Source organism: Salvelinus sp. IW2-2015, unplaced genomic scaffold (assembly GCF_002910315.2).
Source record: "Salvelinus sp. IW2-2015 unplaced genomic scaffold, ASM291031v2 Un_scaffold2816, whole genome shotgun sequence".
In the NCBI taxonomy this organism is placed as follows: domain Eukaryota; kingdom Metazoa; phylum Chordata; class Actinopteri; order Salmoniformes; family Salmonidae; genus Salvelinus; species Salvelinus sp. IW2-2015.
The window spans coordinates 93,510-101,057 of NW_019944116.1; the positions used below are offsets into that span (position 1 = coordinate 93,510).

A 7,548-nucleotide genomic window follows, 5' to 3' on the forward strand; every position below is an offset into this window, starting at 1 on the left:
AAACATGACAACTGTTTTTTATTTTCCAAATAACTCAAACTTGTTTAATATAAAAGCAGGTTTGAGGTCAATTCGAATTGAAGTCAGGAAGTAAACTGTAATTCAGGAAGTAAACTGTAATTCCAATTCAATAATTGAAAAAAAAAGGGCATCTATTTTCAATTACTTCTAAGTAAACTGAAAAAATATATATATATATGAAAACTTATTATATATATAAAAAAATGCTATTTAAAATTCATATCACTTCCTTAATAAGTGACTGACTTTAATACAAAACGACCCCCAACTCTAATACATAGTACAGTCTTTCATCTTTGAAAAAGATGAAACCTGCAGCAGGGGAAACATGGCCACTGTCCGCCCCCAGCATCGTTGTTATTGGTTGATGAAGTGGTGGACAGGGAGCACCAAGGGAAACCACTGTCCCAGCATCGTTGTTATTGGTTGATGAAGCTGTGACAGGGAGCCACCAAGGGGAACACTGTCCGCCCCCAGCAATCGTTGTTATTGGTTGATGAAGCTGTGACAGGGAGCACAAGGGGAACACTGTCCGCCCCAGCATCGTTGTTATTGGTTGATGAAGCTGTGACAGGGAGCACCAAGGGAAACCACTGTCCGCCCCCAGCATCGTTGTTTATTGGTTGAATGAAGCTGTGGCAGGGAGCACCAAAGGGAAACCACTGTCCCCACATCGTTGTTTTGGTTGATGAAGCTGTGGCAGGAGCCCAAGGAAACCACTGTGCCAGCATCCGTTGTTATTGGGTTGATGAAGCGTGGAGGGAGCACCAAGGGAACACTGTCCGCCCCCAGCATCGTTGTTATTGGTTGATGAAGCTGTGGCAGGAGCACCAAGGGAAACCACTGTCCCCCCCCAGCATCGTTGTTATTGGTGATGACGCTGTGGCAGGGAGCACAAGGGAAACCACTGCCGCCCCCAGCATCGTTGTTATTGTTGATGAAGCTGTGGCAGGAGCACCAAGGGAAACCACTGTCCGCCCCCAGCATCGTTGTATTGGTTGATGAGCTGTGGCAGGGAGCACAAAGGGAAACCACTGTCCGCCCCGCATCGTTGTTATTGGTTGATGAAGCTGTGGCAGGGAGCACCAAAGGGAACCACTGTCGCCCCACGCATCGTTGTTAATTGGTTGATGAAGCTGTGGAAGGGAGCACAAGGGACACACTGTCCCAGCATCGTTGTTATTGGTTGATGAAGCATGTGGCAGGGAGCACCAAGGGAAACCACTGTCCCCAACATCTGTGTATTGGTTATGAAGCTGTACAGGGAGCACCAAGGGAAACCACTGTCCCAACATCGTTGTTATTCGGTTGCATGAAGCTGTGGCCAGGTGGAGCACCAAGGGAAAATAAATAGCAGTACATATTGCTGCTGTTCTAAACCACACGTGCAATGATGTCAGAGGGGGGAAAACTATGTTGGTTGTTTACAATCACTTTGTTGTTGTTGTCGTTGTCGTTGTAATATCTCAAACAGACGTGGCAGTTTGACTAGATTACAGCTTTAAAAAGGATGTGTGTGTAGCGGTWACTGACAAAACAAAGGAAACACCAGCATAAAGTAACACGAGCCGTTAGGCCAATCCCTCTCCTCTTCCAAACCCCCCACCAGAGAGTATAGACAGACTTGTCTGTAGAACAGAGATGGTTATAGTAGAAGACCAGAGAGTATAGACAGACTTGTCTGTAGAACAGAGATGGTTATAGTAGAAGACCAGAGAGTATAGACAGACCAGAGACCAGAGACGATGGTCAGTGCCATGTTTATTGCTAACTGGGGGGGGTAGTGTACATTTACTTAATACTTGATCTCAATCAATCTATCGATCTATCGATCTTTTGATTGATTGATAGTTGATGGAACTCCTTCTCAATAACAGTCTAAAACATGTAACCAGGAGTAACCATGTAACCAGGAGTAACCATGTAACCAGGAGTAACCATGTAACCAGGAGTAACCATGTAACCATGYAACCAGGAGTGGAATTGAAGGAGGGAAAAAGGCAAGTCACCACTGTTGTATTACTGGGTATTCAGCTCAGTATTCAGTATGTAACCCATAACCACCAGAAACGTTTCCAAGAAAAACACAACACCCTTCCACAAATAAATACGACAAAGAAAACAATAAACAATAGCAGGACAGCTCAAAGGGTTAAATTAGAGTTAATGATATCATAGCCTGACAGGCAGCCGGTGACAGGCAGCCGGTGGCAGGCAGCCGGTGGCAGGCAGCCGGTGACAGGCAGCCGGTGACAGGCAGCCGGTGGCAGGCAGCCGGTGGCAGTCAGCCGGTGGCAGGCAGCCGGTGATAGGCAGCCGGTGGCAGGCAGCCGGTGGCAGGCAGGTAAGGTCGGGCATTAGGGCATTTCATTCTAAAAGATGTTCCGGACTAGCCAATCAGCAATGACCAATGCCTTGGGGGTTGGACCAGTATAGCAGCTGAAGATGGGACCCTAAGCATGATGGGATGTGAATTGCTTAATTAACTCAGGAACCACACCTGTGTGGAAGCATCTGTTTTTCAAATGTTTCCTTTCTTTGGCAGTTACCTGTATCTTAACTATGCATTTTGACCTAAACTATTATGTGTATATTGATAGGACAACATCTACATGTTTTACCGACAGATATGTGGATATAATCCCATGGAAACCAATCTAGACAACAATCAATTTGAGTGGCAGCCTTTCTTGACTCAAAAACCAATCCGACATTTCCATCTCTGACATTTCATTAACGGTTGAAAAGGTATAAACCTTCCATCTGAGGCCTTTCAAACATCCATTACTAAAGACAACCATTACTAAAGACAACCATTACTAAAGGCAACCATTACTAAAGGCAACCATTACTAAAGACAACCATTACTAAAGACAACCATTACTAAAGACAACCATTACTAAAGGCACAATGACAACCAGCTATCTGGGGAAGATTGACTCTTAACGGGTCCAAACACATTCCAAAACACATATCTTTAACTTCAGAGATTTATCGTTTTTTTTTTGACAATTTCAAATCGTTTCTTGTTGGGGTTTGATCTATGTAGACCTACATGTTGAATTTGAGGAGTAGTTCACCATTAAAATGATCTACACGAGCCAATCAAGTCCTTCAAAATGAATTCCTAATTCATCCCAATACTGAATGTTGCACCACCAAACGTTTCCAATAACAAATGAACATTTTGTCTTTACAGCACTTTACAGCACTTTACAGCACTTTCATGTCTGTCTAAATGCAACACAGAAATAATAACATATTCTATGGAGGGACACTGATCATTTTTTAAGTGGTATTTCACCTTAGAGGAAGTGAAAACATGAGGATAACAACATTACGATGACAATATTAGTACCAAAACAAATAAAATAATAAAAGTGTACTTCAAAAGCAACATGTTTTTGTCGTCTGGACAAAGAGAGAACCTTGTAACTGACTGTATGTAGACACCTCCCATCGTCATAGAGATTGACAGACTGAAATAGGGGACTAACCCAATTAGAAAAAAAACAATTTTTTTTTTTTGTTGCAAAACGTTTTGGTACAGTGTGCACTAATGAATATGACCCAGGAGTGGCAGGATAATAAGGGTTAACACTGAAGGTTTGGGCATTATTAGTGTTGCTAACTAGTTTAATACTGTATCCTTTTCACACTGCCTGCCTCACTTCAGCATAGGACCTGAACTAGCTATCCATGGATTGTAGTGCAAAACATGACAATGAACACAAACGGAACAGAAAACCATCCAAGCCACTCGTAAAAATGTAAGGCAACACAAAGTGTATTCGGAAAAAATTCAGACACCTTCACTTTTTTTTTTTTTGTTGTTTTTTTACGTTACAGCCTTACTCTAAAATGTATTAAAATGTTATTTAATGATGAAGCAAAAAACAGGTTTAGATTTTTTTTTTTCAAACCTGAAGGGTATTCAGGCCTTTTACTCAGTACTTTTTTGGGCGAACTCCAAGCGGGCTGTCATGTGCCTTTTACTGAGGAGTGGCTTCCGTCTGGCCACTCTACCATAAAGGCCTGATTGGTGGAGTGCTGCACAGATGGTTGTCAAAGGCTCTGAATACTTATGTAAATAAGGTATCTGGTTTTTTATTTGTAATAAATGTGCAGAAATGTCTAAAAACCAGTTTTCACTTTGTCATTATGGGGTATTGTGATGTCGTTATGGGGTATTGTGATGTCATTATGGGGTATTGTGTGTAGATTGATGAGTATTTTTTATCCATTTTAGAATAAGGCTGTAATGTAACAAAATGTGGAAAAAGTCAAGGGGTCTGAATACTTTCCGAATGCACTGTAAATGAACATGACACACAAACCAACACGGACATAAATTAACACGACACAGGCTATTTGGCATTATTGGCCGTAAAAATACACACGTTGAAATTGTTTACACGGATGGTCCTGTCCAAAACAAAATGTCTGCTAGCCCCAAAATGACAATGTGTACAGTACCAGTCAAARGTTTGGACACACCTACTCATTCAAGGGTTTTTCTTTATTTTTATTATTTTCTACATTGTAGAATAATAGTGAAGACTTTAAAACTATGAAATAACACACATGGAATCATGTAGTAACCAAAAAAGTTATATTTGAGATTCTTCAAAGTAGCCACCCTTTGCCTTGATGATAGCTTTGCACACTCTTGGCATTCTCTCCACCAGCTTCATGAGGTAGTCACCTGGAATGCATTTAAATTCACAGGTGTGCCTTGTTAAAAGTAAATCTGTGGAATTTCTTTCCTTCTTAATGCGTTTGAGAAAATCAGTTGTGTTGTGACAAGGTAGTGGTGGTATACAGAAGATAGCCCTATTTGGTAAAAGACCATGTCCATATTTTGGCAAGAACAGCTCAAATAAGCAAAGAGAAACGACAGTCCATCATTACTTTAAGACATGAAGGTCAGTCAATTCGGAAAATGTCAAGAACTTTGAAAGTTTCTTCAAGTGCAGTCGCAAAAACCATCAAACGCTATGATGAAACTGACTCTCGTGAGGACCGCCACAGGAAAGGAAGGCCCAGAGTTACCTCTGCTGCAGAGGATAAGTTCATTAGAGTTACCAGCCTCAGAAATTGCAGCCCAAATAAATGCTTCAAAGTTCAAGAAACAGATGCATCTCAACATCAACTGTTCGGAGGAGACTGCATGAATCAGGACTTCCTGGTTGAATTGCTGAAAAGAAACCACTACTAAAGGACACCAATAAGAAGAAGGTGGAAATCTGTCCTTTGGTCTGATGAGTCAAAATTTGAGATCTTTGGTTCCAACCACTGTGTCTTTGTGAGATGTAGAGTAGGTGAACAGATGATCTCTGCATGTGTGGTTTCCACCATGAAGCATGGAGGAGGAGGTGTGATGGTGTGGTTCCCACCATGAAGCATGGAGGAGGAGGTGTGATGGTGCTTTGCTGGTGACACTGTCAGTAATTTATTTAGAATTCAAGGCACACTTAACCAGCATGACTACCACAGAATTCTGCAGCGATACGCCATCCCATCTGGTTTGGGCTTAGTGGGACTATCATTTRTTTTTCTACAGGACAATGACCCAACTCACCTCCAGGCTGTGTCAGTGCTATTTGACCAAGAAGGAGAGTGATGGAGTGCTGCATCAGATGACCTGGCCCTTACAAATCACCCGACCTCAACCCAATTGAGATGGTTTGGGATGAGTTGGACCGCAGAGTGAAGGAAACGCAGCCAACAAGTGCTCAGCATATGTGGGAACTCCTTCAAGACTGTTGGAAAAGCATTCCAGGTGAAGCTGGTTGAGAGAATGCCAAGAGTATGCAAAGCAAAGGGTGGCTACTTTGAAGAATCTAAAATAGAAAATATATTTTGATTTGTTTAAACACTTTTTTTGGTTACTACATGATTCCATATTATTTCATAGTTTTGATGTCTACAATGTAGAAAATAGTAAAAAAATAAAGAAAAACCCTTGAATGAGTAGGTGTGTCCAAACTTCTGACTGGTAGTGTACATCTGATTCTACACCAACTACCGTGTCTACTTGTATTTTTGACCTAATTAGAGTTACCCACGTGATAATCATCATTAAAAAAACTGCCTATATGAAACTTTGTACAAGAATACATTTCCATCAAAATGTACCTAAGAAAAGAATTTGTGCAATATCACGTGTCCCTTTTCCTTGTTGTACAGTAGACATACATGGACCTGACAGTTACTGGGTCCACGTAGTGTAGGAGGAGTAACAAGGAGCTCCGCTCCCTCAGTCACGTCAGCCGAGTGGGTTTCTTTTCTCTAATTGTCTCCATGTGAATGTGTGTGTGTGTGTGTGTGTGTGTGTGTGTGTGTGTGCGCTTGTTTGCATCGTGCAGTGGCTACCATAGGGTTTTCTCTCTCTCTAACTAGGAGGCACCTGGCTGCAAGGCACAGCTAGCCAAGCTTGCTCCAGGATGAAGTAGTCTGGGGCAGGTGTGTGTACAGGTGTATACTGTACGTGTGTGTGTGTACAGATGTATACTGTACACATGTGTGTGTGTGTGTGTGTGTGTACAGATGTATACGTGTGTGTGTGTGTGTGTGTGTGTGTGTGTGTGTGTCAGTGGTCTGTCGTAACAAGGTCTCTGTATTAGTTAGTGTATTTGTGTGTCAGGTCATACAGTTCCAGAAGTAGAACTGGGAGGACGTGTATCAGAGCAGGTGTGTCTAAGCTCCTCGCAGGAACACCTGAGCATACGTCCCAAACGACCGCCTATTCCCTATAAAGACTGGTCAAAAGTGCACTATGAAGAGAATAGTGCAATTTGGGACACTCCCAGACTGCTGCTTGGTTCTGCTGCCCCCCGGTGGCCAGAAGGGTTCTGCTGCGTATTTAGAGGGAGGATGGTGGAGGTGGTAGGGGATCTCAGCAGGGTGGAGGGAGGATGGTGGAGGGTAGCTGTACAACAGGTGACGTAGCCTGTACAACAGGTGACTGTAGCCTGTACAACAGGTGGCTGTAGCTGTACAACAGGTGGCTGTAGCCTGTACAACAGGTGACTGTAGCCTGTCAACAGGTGGCTGTAGCCTGTACAACAGTGGCTGTAGCCTGTACACCACGTGACTGTAGCTGTACACCACGGTGACTGTTTCTAATGTCAACTTCCTGTTCTCTGTTCTGTTTTCCTGTCTCATCAATGCCTCTGGAGATTCCCAGTAGGGAGCTTCCCAACAGTATCCTGTCTCTGCAGCTGAACAGACGTTCCTCCTGAGCTCAACCGCCACGCATGCGCTGTTGGAGACCCCCCCCCCTTCCACCTCACATCCTCCTCCCCTGCTGAGACCCCCTACCCACTCCACCATCCACCTCCACCCTGCTGAGACCCCCCAACACTCACCATCCTCCCTCCACCTCTGAGATCCTACACTCACCATCCTCTCCACCCGCTGAGATCCCTACACCTCCACATCCTCTCTCCACCCTGCTGAGATCCCCTACCACCTCCACCATCCTCCTCACCTGCTGAGATCCCCTACACCTCCACCATCTCCTCC

General features: G+C 43.5%; 1 long non-coding RNA gene across 1 annotated transcript; it reads right to left on the reverse strand.

Annotated features, from left to right (window-relative positions):
* LOC139025529 (uncharacterized) lies at positions 1-686 on the reverse strand. The gene is made up of 2 exons (XR_011477124.1): positions 549-686; positions 1-423 (listed from the first exon to the last, which is right to left on the reverse strand). It is a non-coding gene; the product is annotated as an uncharacterized lncRNA (long non-coding RNA).
* Positions 687-7,548: the final 6,862 nt, after the last annotated feature.